The following is a 19,490-nucleotide window of genomic DNA, read 5'->3' as shown; positions in this document are numbered from 1 at the left end:
AAGGGAGAAGGTGCCACCACTCAGCTAAACCTGCCAAGTCCTTCGGAATTCCCTTGGAATTTTTATTAAAGCCCACGTTCTTTGCACTTTTCTCACTGGCCACTCTACATCTTCTGCAGCCAAATTCACAAATATCTTCACTCATAAACCCCCAGAGTGCCCATATCCAAAGAAACAAAGGTCTTTCTTAGGAAATGCTTGAATACAAATTGATTTCACCAGGGGCAACCCAACTGCATTGTGTCGTCTACACTTACATACTAGTATAACCAATTAAACTGCTCTTTCAGCACAGTTAAAATGTAGCTTTTAAAAGTTCCTTTATATATAAAATACAGTGCAGAAATCTTTCAATGCACCATTCATAATAATAATTACGTTTACCTGTCTCTCTACCTCCTCTTGATTTTTCTCATTTTATCCCCAGCATCTTGTGGCTTTTCCTTTGTTAGTTGCATTATAGAACTTTACAGTGAGGGCACAATAATGAGAAAAAAAACGAATGGGAAAATTTATAATTAAGCAGTCTACAGAACATGTCTGCATGAAGCAATGGAGGCAATTTACAACATTGGTCATCCCTATAGGAAAAGCTTTTGTTGTAGTAAGGCACATTTTTATGCTGATAGACTATTGGACCTAGAGTACACTCATTATAGTTTTTCCATAATTTATCTATATTCTATGCCCTGAAGTGAGGATAGAAGTGAAAAATCAAAATCCAAGTACATTCATAATGGGAATATTTTTTTCCTACTGAGTAGTGGAAAAATTCATGTACTCCTTTTTGGACACTAAATAAATGGTCATTTTACTTCTTTATTGTGTGTGTGCGCGTGTGTGTGTGTGTGTGTGTGTGTGTGTAGTTCACATATATACATGTAATATATACACATACATATTTTACATATACACACTATTGAATAAATGGCATGTATATATTATATAAATATATAAATATACAGATAGTACCTTGGGAGAGACTATAAGATGTCATAACTATAGGGTTCATATCTTGGAATACGCTTCCCTACATGAATCTCAAGGGATCTTTAAAAGGGTTAATTTCTAAAACATGCCCACTGATCACATTTCACTTTCCTTATTTTAGAGAGTTGTGACCAATGATAGAGCAAAGAAAAATATAAGCATATAAATAAACGGGTAAGGGTAGTAAAAAGTCCATTTCCTCTTCTTGAAAAAAGCATCCCAGTTTTTTGCCACCTTCCATTGAACTCAGTCTTCATGGGACTAGGAAGCCAATGAGTGAGCCTGTGAACCAAGCTAGGTCATTCAACGCAGTCTCTTCTTGGAATTAGAATTTTGAGCAGAGTGTCACCAGAATAGAAAATAGCCAGATTTTATTCATCTGGAAAAGTTTTATTCAAGCCACTATTTGGGCATTTCTAATGCCACGGAATCCCTACCTCACAAAGGGCTCATTATATTTTCAACTAGCTTTTACTGTTGAAAGGTTCCTCATTAATGTTAAACCTAATCTTGTAACTTCCACCCTTTGGTTGGTCTAAAATCTGTCACGTATGGCTATACAACATTATCTAATTCATCTTCCATGACAGCATATTAATTATTTAAAGACACTATCATAATCTCCCTTGTCTTCTCCTTGCCAAGCATCCCACTTTATTCAAATGTTTCTTATAGATGTGGTTTCTGGACCCTTTATCACATGGATTCAGCTCCTTAGGATACCACCCGATTTTCAATATCCTTTTTAAGTTGTAATTCCCAGAAAAGGAGCCTAAAACATGCGGTCAGTGTCAAATATGCAGCTACCTTTTCCTTTCTTAAACTATAACCTGGGCTTCTGTTAATCATTCTAAAGCTGCTTGAGTTATTTTGAAATTCACATTACCTATACAGTCTCCCACTCCGTTTGCCATAAACTGAAGTCTTCTCATATCATTTTTTTTTTCTGTATGAATCCTAAATCAGATCTCCTTAGTTCTTAAATTTGCAATTAATCTTTTCAACCTTCATTCAACATGCTACATTCATTTATGTAAGAAACAAAATGCTCTGCACACGCCAGGTACCTAACAAATGTCTGTACCTCCCTTTCACGTGCACCTCTTATCACAGAAGTAATGTCACATTTGCCATGTGATTCTGTGAGAGTGGGGCCTATGCGTTATATTCCCATCACTTAGCAAAGGGACTAACATACAGTCGTTGCTCAAGAACACCTTTTCTTTCCATAATTCTTTGCCTGCATTGCCATAATGCTGAAAACAAGCCGATTTAGAGAAACAGTTTGGTGGCATCATCAGTCAATTAATTCAAAACAGTTAACCAAGTGACTTGATGGTGACAATGTTTGATTGAAATAATCTCCCTAATAAAGGTCAGTACCATTAAAAACCCAAAGTTCATGGCAGATTTCCACCATATGTCCCATTTAACCTAAGAATGTAACCTTTGTGCCAAGCAACTAACAATGCCATAGCCTGACAAGCATTTTTTTTATTGAGTAAAGTGGCTGTTCACATGCTTAGTCTCTACAATACTGCCTTATAATTAGTAGGTTCACAATTCTGATGGCCACTGCTACACCATGTAAGCTACAAAGGAGAAATACTTTATTTTCTTAGTCTTATCACTTACGAAAATTTTGATTTGAGCATCTATAATTTGTAAGGCATATAATCCATTCCCATTTCTTTAAGTAAAGAAAAATTTAAAGGCATCTCCAGAAAAAAATAACTTTAAGAGAATAAATGTAGCAAAAATAAACCATAGACACTATTGGTAGAAACAAGCTTCTCACCAACCTAAAACTTCTAATTAAAATTGGGCTGTCACAATTTTATATCATACACCAACTTGAACCACATTATTTCATAAATTAAACTTGAATTATCAAATGATTTTAGAATTTGGGAAGCTTTTGATCTTTTTTATTAAATTCTCATACTTCTGGAAGAATAAGCAGACAACCCTCCTATTTTTAATAACATAACATCGGGTGCTTCTTGAAAACGAGGCACAATAGAGAGAGGGACTGTTTATGAGTCAGAGAAACATGTGCTACTGTCAACCTGAATAAGAACCATCAGATATTTCTGGTGATGAAAACCTGTCAGTGAGGTGACCCAGGCCACATTCCATTCCTTTTATTTTCAGAGATGAGATGGATTTGAAAACCATAACCTGGCTTCTTGATGCAAGGACTCGCCACATGAGATAATCTCCAGCACATTACTATTGGCAAGCAGATCTTTCACCCTTTTGTCTCCATGCATTACAGAAAATGTTAAATCAGTTTGGTGTCCATATAAACTTTTGATCCTAGGAACAGCCTAGGGTACCATCATTATCTTCCCGAGGACCATGTATAGGCCTTCAGTAGGTAGTACTAATTTAATTTCTCTACTAAAGGAAAAAGTAGCTGATTTTCTAGATCAATATTTGATTGAATATGTTTGAAATGTTAGCAGATAAAGGCCCCTTTTCTGGTCCAAAGACTTTTTGAACCACAGAGGTATGGCGTTCTAGCTCCCCTGGGATTTGAGTGGAAGGAGGTCTCAAAGATCTGTAAGAATCCTTCCTGCCTTTCCTTGTGTTCTTCCAGCAAGACTCTCTAAAGGTTGAGATGAGAAAAAGATAAGATCAAGAACTGGAATGTCTTTATATCCATTTTTAAAAAATCTTTCCTGGGGCTTCTCTTAACTAAAAATAATCGTTTATAACACTAGTTTACAAAAACCTCTTATAATAGGAAGGTAGAAAGAAAGACCATCTGATCAGCTTTAAGGAGCTGATTTTGACAAATAAATTGAGACCTCAGATTCTATCACTCTTATCACTAATTAAACAAGAATACCCAGGTATCATCAAAAGGGAAATGAATAGAAATGAAAATGCCGAGGTGTTAGACACAGATTAGAACTTGAGTTGTCTAGTTGGACTGATAAATAAAAGAGTTTTTCACAAACTGTACTGGTTTTGTAAAAACATTCACAAAGGAAAAAAAGGATGATTGGGTGGAAATTCCATCCATACAATATTTATCTGTACAAATGAAAAATCTGGTTCAGAAGTATATGTCACTATAATCCTGATTTTTCCAAGTTAAAGTTTTATATAAATTAGCAACTCTTCTCCAAATAAAGCAGCCTATTCATGACTGAAAAGTATTAGTCAGAGTAAAGAATGCTAGCAATAACTGTTTTCTAAGTCTGCATATGAAATTCAAAGAAAGATTATTAAAAAGAATATTTTTCTTAAATTTGTCCTTTGCTGCAGACATGAACATGCATTCCCTAACTACAAAGAGGAAGGGATACTCAAATTCCTCCAACTTTATTTTCTATCATTGAACTTTTGCTGGACTGATGAATTTACTTTCCCTTACCTACTGATTTAAACACACAAGTTCATTTTATAAGGGAGAGTGACCACTGTATGCAAAGTCAACTGCAACTCCTTGAAAATGCAGACTCCAGAAATGCAATGGACATATTTTCCACAGATCAAGCCCCATGAATTCTCTTATTTGAGATGAAAGAATTATAGTCATTTAGTATTTTTCTTTTTCCATGACAATACCTCATGGTTTCAATCTCTACTAGTAAAATCATCTAGTCAAGTAGTAATATTTGCAATATAAATTGAACAACTATTCAGAGCAAATCGACTATAAGAAATATCATATCATATTTCTTTACTTAAAGTGGGAAATAATTAGCCTGTGAAAAGGGACTTTGTTTTCTATGCTGTATTTTATAACACCTTGCTCATTGCTAGTATGGAATAGGTGTGCAATAAATACTGTCATTTATGTAGATACATTTAATTTCCAAGTTCTGCTTTTAAGAAAGAGTTATAATTGGAATTAAATAAGCCAAATTTCTATGTGAATTACACAATGTTAATGTCATAAGTGATTGTAATGGAATATTTCTTCATAGTGCTTACATGTCAATTGAACATAACATATAGGCCACTGCTATAGGCACAGGGATCTTTAATGCAAACTCAGATTGCCCCTGAATCTTTGATTTAGAATCCTTGCTTCAGGGTCTTCTTGAAACCAAACCTCCCTCGTCAACTAGGCAGCTCTGATTGTTAGTCCTTGAGAGAGTTCCCATTTTTTTTCACGGCCTAAAAAGGAGAAAAGAAAAATGCAGTGAGACAGGTTGTTATATGTGAAAATGTAGAGTGACTCCAGCAGGAGATGTAAAGTATTTCATGTACTTTTTCTTAATGTTATTGTTAATAAAAAAAGTGACTCTACATTTCCCCAAAACTTTATGTTTTATAAGGTTTGATTAACATATTTCTTATAACAGAAGTCCTTTCATATGCTAAGATTTAAAATTTTAAAGTTCCTGATAATTTTCTTAAATAAAATGATGGGCACTAGGATAATATATTTCATCAGTACATGCAAAACCTAATTTGAAACTTCTGTCAAATATGTGTATTGATATGAATCGAGGAAATGTTTTCCAAAGAACCTGAGTAGCTATTACATAGACTTTCACGTTTCTCAGCTTACTAATCATTTTTGTTTGTTCTACTTTTGCCAATGACTTTAAGACTGCTGAATTTTGCAAATGAAATTAACGGATGTCTGGAGGCACTGTGATGCACTCTAGTTACCATTTGTTTGGATTGTGTGATTAGCATGTTCTTACTTACTCATACCATAAGGAATAGGATATGGTTAATTACATGGCTTTTCATGACCATAAAATAATGCGCTGAAATTGCCATTTTTCCCCCCTTTAGCTGCTACAGTTACCTATATAACACACTTTTTGATGATGAGGATTGGATGCTCTTAAAATAGCAGAAAGGTGAACCACAGTAGGTAGTATGAATTAACTCCTAATGTTTGTAGTAAAAAAAAAAAAAAAATACAATACACCCTGAAAATTTTGAGCAAACTCTGTGATACATAAAGTGTTCTGTATTTTTACATATAAAATATTCTGAAGAATTTTCAATAGTTTGAAACCATTTTTGATATTCATATTCTGAATGACTACACTAGTCTTTAAACTAGCTTAGATAATAATCATGAACGTGCACATGCACACACACACGCACACAGATGCTATGACTCAATATTCTGTGTACAAGTTAAGGTCTGTAACTGTGGGATGGCAATTCCCCACTTACTAAAGCAAGAAATTCCCAGAAGCACAGGGAATAAGTGTATGGTTTAGTGACTGCAGAAGAGAAAAACAGGGGGCCCATGTAGCCAGACTGGCTCTGAGATTGTGCCAGGCAGGTTAAGCCCTGTGTACTGGGTTTCCTTCATTTGTCAAAAAACAACAACACTGCAAACAGAGTCCCATCATGTAGACAAAACACGGTCACCACTAATGCAGGACACAGCCATGTTTCTGGAATCAGACAAAGGGGGTTGGTCACCTGAGAACTGTCCCCCCTCAACGTGGGGATGAGGCTTCTGGCTATGATCAAGGCACCATCTCCATCACTGGATGGGGACTCAGGGCAGGCTTTCAGGCCAGATGTATCAAGGGAACTAAAGTTAGATGATAGAAGTAAAGACAGAGATGATGCCTATTGTCTTAGGAAATCTACCAGAAATGTGTAACACTTTACACTTTAAGCCAGGACACTAATGCTGCTACCCGTAGCATAATGCTGAATGAGTTCTCCAGAAGCTACATGCTGGGGGATGTTTTAGATGATCTTTATAAATTGAAGCTATGAAGCTGCCCATGGAGGCAGGGGATATGAATTATGTAGTCTTGGTAGTTTTCTGGGTCCACATGTTATAGACTGATCATGGCATATTGAACAAGAGCATGAGGTAGAGGCCCTGCCTTGCAGACTTTGCTGTTGCCAATAACTGCATTGCTTTGGGAAAGCCAAAACCAGTGTAAGTCTCCATTTCCTCATTTATGAAATGAAAAGAGAAATTATTCAGGTGATCTTTAAGATCACAAAAAATTTCAAGGTTTATATATTCCTGGTAGATTTCATGAGACGAGTATTGCCTCTATTTTTTTTCTTGCCCCACCTGATTACAGTAGCCCTGTTACTATTCATTAATGTATATAAGCTGATTTTCCTAAACCACATGTCTTTTAAAGATTAGCGACTCTTCCACAATTTCCACAACATCCTTAAGGAAGTTGATCATATCAAACAGTAACTCTAAAAGAGTAGTAACTAAGCACCCAGCAGTGATGTTGGATATGCAATAGTCTCCAAAGGGATAAAAGTAAGCCTGGCAAAATCTTTGTTGTGTACCTGCTTCCAATACATTTGCGAAGGAGCCTTAATGGAAAATGAGAGTGATGTTCCCATCACACATTTTTGGATTACCGTGCAGCAACATCAATTGGAAACCTAATGAAACAGAGACCACCTACAGAGGAGGGATATTGTGTTCCTCTGTCTGCCTGCATCTAATTTCCCAACTAAGTGTAAGGAACAAGCTGCCTGTTTGTTTGAGCCCCTGGTACTGACTGACCGTACATTTAACATTGATAATTGGCATTGCCAATTTCCACTCTTTCCCGTGTTGAATTATGCCCTAGCACTTCACAATGATGTGATGACGGTAACAGAAAATAGGCACAGTACCATCTCAAAATTCCAGCACTGTATCCTCTCTCAATGGTGAAATGTCGGAATGAGATTAGTCCCAAATAAATTAACTGGTCATTCTCTGTTCAACATTTTTTTTTCACTGACTAAGGGAACATGCTATGTGTTCATCAAATAGAACTTTTCCCAAGCAGGGGAATAACAATAAGAAACCTAGTAGGTGAGTTCCCACAAAGCGTATCAGGGACGACATAAAGAGGAAAGCTGATGATGTTCCAAATGTAAGTGTTCTATTCTTTGTTTTTGCACCTGTTCAAACTGGCATCTGGTATTAGGCTTCGAACTAGGGAAATGTTACTACTTTCTGTTGAGCTGGCTGGGATAAACAAAAGAAAGAGAATATAGTGTAAAATATTAGTTCCTCCTTGTGTGTTATTTCAAAATGCAGTTAACTGCATTTTCCTTGTCAGGCTCCCTACCTGTGCTTATCATTGACTGCAGTTTATTCTTCTTCTTCTTTTTCTTCTTCTTCTTTTTTTTTAATTTGACTTTTAGAAGCCATCTGGCATTCAGTCTAATTCCCACATTACAGTTCTCCATAAGTCAGGCTGCCGACTGCCTGTCAAGTTATAGGATTAAGTTTAAGGTTTTCTTAATTCATCGTGAGGTTCTTCATGGATTTGATCTATTATGTCTTCCTGAGCTTGTCCAGTTGTAGATTTCTGCATGTGATTGATGTTTAACAGGTGTTAGTGTGCTAGAGTTTTCTAAATATCAACTTCACAATTCAAGGGAGGTTTGGGAAGACACTAAAGCTCAAAATTGTATTGTTTCACAACTGGCAAATGGCCTCCCCGCTGAAATTCAATGTTGCAGAGCTATTTATTAAGTTAAAAAGATGGATATTTCAATATATGGAAAAAATAAAGAGGCTCAAATTCCATCATCAACTCACCAGTTGTGCCTGTGTATTCTGTGGCTCTCCAGATACAATACATCATTTAACAGGTAGGACAACTAGGTGAGTTTAAAAATACAGATTTATCCTTTGTTGTGAATTACCATGAAATTGAATGTTATTTTGCAATGTCCTACTTTTAAGTTGATTCCTTTGTGTGATTTTTGTTTTCCTGGTGTAAAGCTTGAGTGCCTGATGAAAACCTAGGTATTCTTAAGGAGAGGTGGAAAAGGGTCTCCTTAAAAGAGTGTACATAATAAAGCATTTAAAAATGCATTATTTTACATTCGGAAGATGCATAACATTGAAGAGAACATGAATGAAGGAATAATGTTCATTAAATATTGAATATCCACATAAGTGTCTGACAGCTGTTAGAAATTTTTTATTTGTTATGCTAAATGCACTATAATAAGATTTCTAGATTGGAATATGGTGAATTCCATACTTCTCAGACCATGGGCCATTTGTCTTATCTTTGTGTAAATGACACAAAACTTAATGTTTATGAAACCCACAAATCTTTAGTTTCACATTGGTCTTTAAGCCACTCTTTGTTTTATAGTTTTACCTCACCTCAATTTCAACTACAGGAAAGAAATCGTTACACACACATTATAGATGAATTATCCAAAATACAGGGAGATTAAAGTACTGTGCCTATGGTCATGCTGAGAGTTAATCAAAATTAAAATGCACAGCTCTGAGCTCCCAGGCCACTTCTCATCCCCTGGAGCAATGCCACTTTGCACTATAAATTGTCCCTATAATTTTAAAAATTTATAATGTACTCATCAATTTGCATATCTGAGTATGAATTACAAACATTAAAATTGGCTACAACTCCTCATCACCCAATTACTAACAAGAAGAACCTAAAAGGTCAAAGTCATGAAAGACCAAAGTAAACAGATAGGTGTGCACCTTTTGCTAAACACCTCGCATACAATCCAACATGTATTCATTATTTTTTGACACTAGAAGGTAGTTCAAACCTTGATTTATTCGTAGTAGTTGACTTTGAATTATTAGGAGATATTATAATAACATTTCAAAAATTATTTTAATATGATTCAGTCATGATGATATCAACTTTAGATTCAAAGTGTTAGGGGAAGGTACTTATATACATACAAGGCAATAATAAGATAAAATGTAATTATGAATTAGAAATTGGTACATTTTATTTATAATTTTTTTTTGCAAATTGCACACTTATTTTTAAAGTCAGTAATATATAGAAAGGGCCATATAGCATTATAACAAATATTAAGCAATGACTAAATACATTCTAGTTTTGGAATTTCTTTATTTCTATGAGCTTTTCTTTTATAATAAGAAGTTTTTTAGATTTTTTACTTTTAAACTGTTTTGTTCTCATATTTTGTCCTATTATGGTTCTATTGTTTGGTTTCTAGCAGTCAGTCTCAATGGAACAATTAACCATATAGAATGATAAGAATACTAACTCAAGAAAATTGTCAAAAGAACAAGGAAAATCCAGGATCTCTTTAAAAAGGCTGGTGGTCTCATGAAAACTGTAATTAAAGTATGTGTGATTTTGCTTCTGTGTCTGTTACACAAATCTACCAGTCTTGAATAAAAGAAAATTTGGGCCCCTACAGTGGATTGCAATGGGAAAGCACTTTCATTCTCTAGTCAGTGATAATAAAGCATAATTCCTCAGGGAGGGACTTTTCCCCTATATTATTTGTACCACCTTCCTTTTAAATGCTGCTAAGGTTGAAATTAGTGTTGTCCCTCAAAGTACATAAGATTAATAATCAGTATTTGAACACAGTTTGGGGGCTAATTACATAAAAATTGATATTAAAAGAATACCACCAAATTGATTGAGTTTTACAGTTTGCATTTAGTTTTAAAATTACATGAGTTGAAAGGCAGTGGTAAGAAACAATAAAAATCCATTCAAAGCTGCTAAAGCAAATTAAGGTTTACTAGTCCTTTGAAAGACAAATGAGTCAAGTGCTGCAATGTAGAGAAAGCAGTAAAAATGACTGAGATTAACTATAGAATCCAAATGTCAACTGTAACTGCAAACTTATTCTCCAGAGCATTTGAGATCGTACTTCCCAGCAATTGTCATTGGTTTTGGCTCAAATAAACTCTTATAACAATTCTCTACAGGTTTGGATGTTTCCTATCAACACTCTGAAAGGTGGAGAGAAGAAAGCAGGCTGGCTAGCAGACATGGAGACCAAAGGAATGACACAGTGGTGAGTTCCCTGGGTTTTATTTTATGACTAGAGGCCCAGTGCATGATTGAATCATGCACGTGTAGGGTCCCCTACATGCTTTCGCTTTCGATCGCGGGGGAGCTGGGTGCCTATCTGCTGGTGCACCAGGCCTTTCGGAAGCCTCCAGCTCCGAGGAGGCTTCTGAAAGGCCTGGTGCCGGAACAGACAGGAGGCACCCAGCTCCCCCGCTTTTGATGGTCCGCGGCAGGACGTGAGCTCGCTGCCCCAGAGGCCCCTTCTGTTCCGCAGCACAGCCATGGTGCAGACGCTGAGCTTGCGCCGCCACGAGCTCAGCGTCCCGCTGGCCCAATCGGCTACCCCGGCCACCCCGAGTCCCGCCCCATACGCCTCCCTCTGGCCCAATCGTGGACGTAGCAGAGTGATGGTAATTTACATATTACCATTTTATTAGGTAGGATTAGTATATTTCAGACTGGATGCTGGAGAAATACCAGAAAACACCAATAGGTGTAGACCATAAAGCTTAGCAAAAGCCCGTTCTGTCTTACCAACAGAACAGAAAAAAATAGCCTCGCTGGGCAGAAATTTTTAGACAATGACTGCCCTGCTCTAGCAAACACCACAGAAAAATGTAAGCCCCTAATTCCTTATCCCTCCAGGAAAGGCCAAGTGGGGAGCCTCAACTTCTACCTTTGCCTGGTTGTCAAAGGCACCCAATCCACCCTCCTGAAATTAACAGGGCAAGATGAGTAGAAAGTATACTTATATGAAGAATACACTAAGCAAAATAAAATTAGCTTTACTGAACACACACACACACAAAAAGCTTAAGACTACAAAAAATTAAATCAATGACATAGAGGCTAAACTTGAGAAATGTTCCCAGACATATAAATGACTACATAAAGAGAGAAAATATGAATTAGAATCTAAAGAGTTTAAACATCATAGCAAACAGATCAGAAACAATAAGCAAAGATAAAACAGAAAAAAAAAATTCAAGATCTAAGAGAACCAAAACTCGAGTTGACAAGGCTAAACATATAGCTGGTAAAAATTAGGAACAGAAATTAATCCCTACACACAGCTTTGTAAAAAACCTTAAATTTCTTGATTGATTCAGGAACTGGTAAACAATCAGTACAAACATGCACACATGTGTATACATGGATGCCCATGTGTATTTGCTTTGGGAAATAATTAAAATTGGATTTCCGTTGCAGAAACAGTTATCAAAGCACAGTTGGGAAAGTTTTTATAGAACTTTTAGAGGAAAAGGTAATATTCCAATAATTTTATAATCAGTTATGTCATTGTTCATGTGAAATGGCAACTAGAAGACATTCTCAGATACCAAAAGCCACAGAAAATATGTCAGCCAGGTATAAGTTCTGAAAGGTTATTAAAAGATTCTTTTCAACTGGAAAATGAATCAACAGTAAATTGTATCAGATAGAAATGAGAAATTAGATCCAAAATCAGAGAAAAGTATAACCATACATGGAGAAAAGTAATTGGGAAATGGTTTATATTATTACAATGGTTAAAAAGTAGAATTTTAAAATATCAGAAAAATGAAATATTTTTTAAATGATGGTACCCGTGACTCCAGATTAAATTAGCAAAAACCAGTGAAAAGAGTTTGAGTAGAATGCCAAAACATGAAGTTTCTTGTTTTTCCTAAAAAAGTCAGCATTCATTATTTTAATTAAGCTAATAAAATAAATGTAATTTTAGCCCTAGCTGGTTTGGCTCAGTAGATAGAGCATCGGCCTGCGGATTGAAGGGCCCCAAGTTCGATTCCAGTCAAGGGCAAATGCCTGGGTTGAGGGCTTGATCCCCCGTGGCGGGTGTGCAGGAGGCAGCCGATCAATGACTCTTTATCATGATTGATGTTTCTATCTCTCTATCCCTCTCCCTTCCTCTCTGAAATCAATAAAAATATATTTTTAAAAAATAAATATAAATTTAGCTTTAAGGGAAATAGTATATTTTAAAACAACATGTTTCCTTTACAAATCATTAAAGTATACAATCCTATAGAATAAAACCCTAATATGCAAATCAACTGACCAGCAGAACAACTGGGTCGCTATGACGCACAGGAGCTCAATGCAGGAGCTGCCCCCTGGTGGTCAGTGCACTCCCACAGGGGGAGCACCGCTCAGCCAGAAGCTGGGCTCACAGCTGGCGAGCACAGTGGAGGTGGCGGTAGCCTCTCCTGCCTCCTTGGCACATAGATTCAGCCCCTTGGGAGAGGAGCACACATCTTCAGTGAACAGCCAGCCATCTCCACCACAGCCATAGACGTAAATGGTTTCATTTAACTAAAAATCAAAGATTCCCAGGTTGGATTAAAAAAAAAATTGTCCGATTATAAAATATATGGTTTAAACAAAACAATACAAACGTAAAAGGGACTTACATAAAACAAACTCAAGCAAATAGAAATGAAGGTGGCAGTGTTAATTTCAAAGTAGAATTTACGACAATCACTTAAAAGAGAAACTATTATTTTATTCCATTTTTCCCTATAAAAGAGAAATAAACGACCCCCATTCAGATGAGGGTGTAGCTGGGCCTTCCTTTTCTGACAGGATTCTTTCTGCTGCTTGGCTGAGCAAGCACAGGCTGCTCCTCTCTGGTATCGGGTGAATACCTTGTTGGTGCCATCGCACACTCCTGAAGCTACTCAAACTATCTGTCCTCATATTCTCTCTCACTCCGTGTACCCACATCTCATCTCAGGCTGTTTAGTCTACTGTACCCACCTCTTGCCCACCCCCATTTCCCATCGTGCCTGGCTTCCTCTTTGACTCGCTGGCACTGAGCCCCATTTTCTTCTAGCAGCCTTGGCATCTACCAGAGCTTTTGGCAATGTCATTCTTTCCCCGTCAGGTGATCTTCCTGGTCTTCAGCTGCTGATTGCTTTTTTTCTGGGGGGGCCTGTGTCCCCACAGCTGGATTTTGGCCTACCCAAGGCCGGTCATGACATGGGAACTGACATTAAGTGCCGAATAACAGAGCCAGAATGACAAAAACATGAGGACAAAACTGTGACAGAACCAAAAAGAAATGAATAGAAACACCATTATGCTTAGATATTTTAACATAGTGCTATCACTCTACGGGACAGGGCTACTTGGCTAAAATAAATAAGATTTTAAAGAATAAAAATTAAAATTAATAGCTTAGAAATCTAATAGATTGAAAACTATACCACCCGAACGTAGGTAATATAATGTAGAATTCTTAGGATCCTCTGGAATAATACAGAGGTAAGAGTATTTTTTTTTTTAATTCTTAGGGAAAAAAGGTGTAATTTTAATTACTGCACATGAAAACAATTCTATACTAATTAAAACAGTAAAGTTCTAGTGTAAAAAGAGATAGCTAGGTCAATGGAACAGGAACAAAGACTCTAAATAGAGTATATTATGTATAACAAATTAACATATCATAAGGGCTTTACAATTCAGTGGGGAAGAAAAGGCTTACCAATGGCTAGTTTGGGATAATTGGTTGGCAATTTAGGAATAGGATCGATTGATTTTGACTTTCTTTTATGCCATATACCAGTGTTTTTCTGTTTACTTCCCCAAAACTGAGTACATACTCTCAAATATAAGACCAGGGATAAAGGAAAGCAGGAGAGAGAGAGATGGGACTTAAATTTCCATGTAAGATTTTTGTTTGAAGAAAGTTTGTTTTTGTGTTTTTGGCTTTTTTTTTAACCGAAAGAAAGAAAAATGTTTGAAATTTTTCCATACATCAAACTACATTTAGAGGAATAAAATATTATTGAAAATAAAATATTTAACATCTAAGGGAACACATAATTCACTTGTAGTAAAAATATGAAATAAGTAGAATTCTCCTAAAGTAGATGCTATAGAAAACATAGAGAAGACTGAGAAATGACTAGATAACAATTTAAAACTTTACATTAAAATAAACCAAAGTGATAAGGATATATTTGTGTCATATTTGAATTTTAATGTGTTAATTCCTTACTTTTACATAAATGAATTATAATTTCGATTTCCATTTTAGAAAAAAAGCAAATTATGTGGGTATCTATGTCCAAAAGGGAAAAATCCTCATAAATATCAAAACAATAAAGGGAATGTGGATGAGGAATTCCAACCAATTTTGGCAAAATGGAAGGTGGGTTGAGGTGTGGAGGTAACTGGTGACAGAGGGCATAGGGGCGGGGTCTGCAATGTGTTGAGTGGGTTGATTGCTCTGCCCTGCTGAGCCCCACAGTGGAGCTCTAAAGCATCAGAAAGTGAGACATGGGGCTACAAAGAAACAGGTTCAAAGGCGCACAGAATTTACTCACGGCTGTTTCCACCCCATCTCGCTCCCTCCTTCTTACACATGCACACGCACACACATGCAGAATCCCCAGAAGTTAAGCATTTATTGCCCAACTTAAAAAAGAAAACAAAATCACAGTTTCCTATTCCAAAGAAAACAAACCTCTTCTTTGGGGAGAATACAGGAGTGTGATACAGCTGCCCCATAGCAAAGCCTTCCTTCCTTGCTTTAGGACCTCTCAGCATGATGCTGGCTTCCACCCCACTCACCCCAAACCAAGCATGCAGTGGATCAAATCTGCCATCTATATGAAGCCTATATTCATTTATTTTTGTTGTTACATTCTTAAGCACAAATAAATAAAATAGATCACCACTTGGCGTTGTGCAAAGCCTGTAATATGAAAGAGAATAATAACGAAGTAAAAACAGAAATGACCATCAAAGAAATACAGACTGCAGGCACAGAAAATAAATTAAGAAAAATAATCTGTGATGTCTCATGAATATTTTATAAAACACTGTATTCATAAAGTATAAACAGGATGCTATTAAAAGATGAGTGTCAATTGGAAAATAAGAAAAACGAGTGGGAATTAAAATATAATCGCTAAACACAGAAATAACACTCAAACATAGGGGAAAATGAACAGCAGGGCAAATATGCAAATTATGCAAATTAATGCAAAAATGCCCAGCTTTGTTTCACTATTAAATTAACAAAAGCAACAGAAAATTTAATAAAAATACTTAATGCTGATCTTGAGAAAGGAAAACAAAGTTTGAGTTATCACAATATCTGAGATCAAACTATACTACAAGGCCATTGTAATTGAAACAGCCTGGTATTGGCGTAAGTACAGGCAAATAGATCAATGGAACAGAACAGAGAGCACAGAAATAAGCCCATGCCTTTATGGTCAATTAATATTTGACAAAGGAGGCTAGAGTATACAATGGAGTCAAGACAGTTTTTTCAATAAATGGTGTTGGGAAAATTGGACAAGTATATGTAAAAAAAGGAAAGAAAGAAAAGAAACTAGACCACCAACTTATACCATACACAAGAATAAACTCAAAATGAATAAAAGACTTAGATGTAAGTTGCAAAACCATAAAAATCCTAGAAGAAAACATAGGCAGTAAAATCTCAGACATCTCATATAGCAATATTTTTGCTGATATATCTCCTAGGGTCTCAAACCTCATACTTTAATTTTTTTGTGAAGTAGGAAGTAAGCTCATTTAGGTAAGGAAATTGAAGAATATGGTAAGATGTTGAAATGTCACTGAATCCAAAAGGGAGCTGACAGGGTATAATTTTAGGATTGTGGGACGGCACTGCGGCCCCACAATAAATGTGCAATAGTGCCAGTCAGGATGGTCCTGAGATTTTTCTCTGGATGTTCCCAGCCTCCCAAGGGTAGCAGAGAAAGTGGTCTGACAGTTTGGCCAGGATGAGATGTTGCCAAGTGGATGTGCTGGAGGAATAGTGGTTGAAGAGCTTGGAGAGAAAATAGTGGATGTAATGAACCATGTAGTTTAGGCCGGGGTGGAAGGGTGTTAATAAATTAGGGAAAAATTGATCAGTCAAGAGATTTTTATCAAATAGAGATCAGGTACAGTAAGAGTGGACCTTTACCTATAATGGATTTATATTACCATTATCATAAGAAAAAATAATTCATAGAGTTTTTTTTTTTAAGCTCTCAAGAATCTAAAGGTATTTGTATTAAAAAAAACAAACACACACACACACACACAAAAAACACACAAAAAACAAAAACAAAAAAAACACAAAAAACTTTTACCCTGGAAGAAAAGCTTTTTGGGGGGTAAATGCTTATCTATCATTTTGTTTATACTAGTGTTAGCATTTGCTAGCTCAAATCTAATAAAGCCCTCTCCATGAATGCATCATTAATAAAATCTTCAGAATGGCTTCTCTCGACATTTTCCTTTTGATTTCTCATGATTTAATTAGAAACATCTTTTAAAAGGCTGGTTTTACTATGGTAGTATCACATCTGCATTTTCAGCAGTATGCAGTTTAATCACAATGGGTTATAAAGTGAATCTCCCAGTACTTATTGTATTATCTAGTAGAACCCACACATTTCGAGTTTTTAGTGCCCCTGAGTCATCATCTTATATTTGTTCATCAACATTTTAACTGCCCCTCTTTTAAAAAATGTAATTTGATAGTTAATTTTCTAAACTTGTTATTCTTTTATATCTTTTCAAAGTAATGACATTTCATGTCTTTGATAGTCTTCATCCTGCACCTGAACTCTGTTCTCTCACAAGTCATTTTGCTCTTTTTACCTCATTTAAAAAAAATATTTTGATTGATTTCAGAGAGGAAGGTAGAGGGAGAGATAGAAACATCAATGATGAGAGAGAATCACTGATTGACTGTTTCCTGCATGCCCCCCAGTGGAGACCAAGCCTGCAACCTGGGCATGAACCCGGGACCCTTTAATCCACAGGCTAACACTCTATCCACTGAGCCAACCCGTCTAAGAACGTTTTACCTTGTTTTTTCGATTTTTGTATAGAGACTTGATAAACTTCTAAGAATTAAATTTCATGATCATCAGTAAAAATGAATTAGCAATTTTATGCCACATCATTGGACAGTTTTAGAATACACATAAACACATGGTGACAATTTTGCAACCGGTAGCATGACATTAAAGATGTCCTCCAAAAATGTATACACACTTTAATAGCTGATAGCTCAATTTTGAAAATGAAATGCATTTTAATAAACACTGCCTTTATAATTATTCCAAGTATGTGTATACATTTTGGGGGATACTCTATATATGTGACCTGTTGGTTATTTTGAAAGCAAAAGAATGTTTCTTTCATTATTTTTGAAGGAGTGATTTCTTTCCCAATAAAATAATTCTCAGATTTTTTAATACTCAAAAGAATGGTAAACACAATTTGTAGGTTAAGTGCCGGCTTGAGAGTTTTTCATTCATTGTTGCTTGTCTGGAACAGAATCAAATATGTATAAAATGGGTCACAAACCTCTTGGTAAAGAACTAAGGTTGTTTCCTGCTCACCTACCCCACCCTGATTCCTTGATCCAGGCTCTCTCTCTCTCTCTCTCTTTTACATTTTAGAGAAAAAGAGGAAGCAAGTTATTCAGATGAGCATGTTAATTATTGTAAGGTTCCTTGAAAGCAGGAGCCTTTTCTTAGCATCCTCCACCACACCTAGCACAGTACCTTAATCATTGCCTGCATTATACAGAGAAATGGCTTAGAGCTTGGGTTTTGGAGTCCAGCTGCCTTGATTTTAGTCCTGGTCCTGTCTTACTAGATATGTAACTTTGGGAAAATTACTAGACCATCCTTTATTATTAAGTACTAGAGGCCCAGTGCAGTGCATGAAATTCGTGCACTCAAGGGGGGTGCTTCCCTCAGCCCGGATTACAAGAGGGCGCAGGCCAGGCCAAGGGACCCCACCAGTGCATGATCGGGGCCAGGAGGGACGCGGGAGGTTGGCCAGCCACGGAGGGACTGCGGGAGGGCTCCAGGGCATGTCTGGCCCAACTCACTCAGTCCTGATAGGCCGGACCCCAGCAGCAAGCTAACCTACTGGTCAGAGCTTCTACCCCCTGGTGGTCAGTGCATGTTATAGCGACTGGTCGACCGGCCGACTGTCTGCCCCCTGGTGGTCAGTGCACATCATAGCGAGTTGTTGAGTGGCCTTAGCATATCATTAGCATATTATGCTTTGATAAGTTGAACAGATGACCGGACACTTAGCATCTTAGGCTTTTATTATATAGGACTAGAGACTCGGTGCACAAAATTTGTGCATGGTGTGTGTGTGTGTGTCAGCCCAGCCTGCACCCTCTCCAATCTGAGACCTCTCGAGGGATGTCTGACTGCTCATTTAGGCCCAATCCTGGTAGGATTTGATTTCAGAGAGGAAGGTAGAGGGAGAGATAGAAACATCAATGATGATAGAGAATCCCGGTAGGATCGGGCCTAAACAGGCAGTCGGACATCCCTCTCACAATCCAGGACTGCTGGCTCCCAACTGCTCGCCTGCCTGCCTGCCTGATTTCCCCTAACCACTTCTGCCTGCCAGCCTGATCACCCCCTAACCACTCCCCTGCCAGCCTGATCAACGCCTAACTGCTCCCCTGCCGACCCAATTGCCTCCAACTGCCCTCCCCTGCTGGACTGATTGCCCACAACTGCCCTCCCCTGCTGGCCATCTTGCGGCGGCCATCTTGTGTCCACATGGGGGCAGCCATCTTGTGTGTTGGAGTGATGGTCTGCATATTACCTCTTTATTATATAGGATAGTAATAGTAGTAGTAGTATTTCACTAGGTTGTATGAATTAAATACTACATTTAAACACTTAGACCTCTTTTTGACCCATAGTAAGAATTTAATCATTGTTGGTCACTAACATT

At 37.0% G+C, this 19,490-nt stretch overlaps 1 long non-coding RNA gene across 1 annotated transcript in view; it reads right to left on the bottom strand.

Moving 5' to 3' along the window:
- LOC114230247 (uncharacterized) overlaps window positions 1-19,490 on the bottom strand; it is a 58,148-nt gene that overhangs the window by 21,651 nt on the left and 17,007 nt on the right. The window contains exon 2 of the long non-coding RNA XR_003616117.2: window positions 4,939-5,124. This is a non-coding gene — a long non-coding RNA (uncharacterized LOC114230247). The remainder of the gene's footprint in view (window positions 1-4,938; window positions 5,125-19,490) is intronic.

This window comes from Eptesicus fuscus, chromosome 16 (assembly GCF_027574615.1).
Source record: "Eptesicus fuscus isolate TK198812 chromosome 16, DD_ASM_mEF_20220401, whole genome shotgun sequence".
NCBI classification, from domain to species: Eukaryota; Metazoa; Chordata; class Mammalia; order Chiroptera; family Vespertilionidae; genus Eptesicus; species Eptesicus fuscus.
Note: the sequence above shows the minus strand (reverse complement) of the source record. Positions and strands in the feature narration are given on the sequence as shown.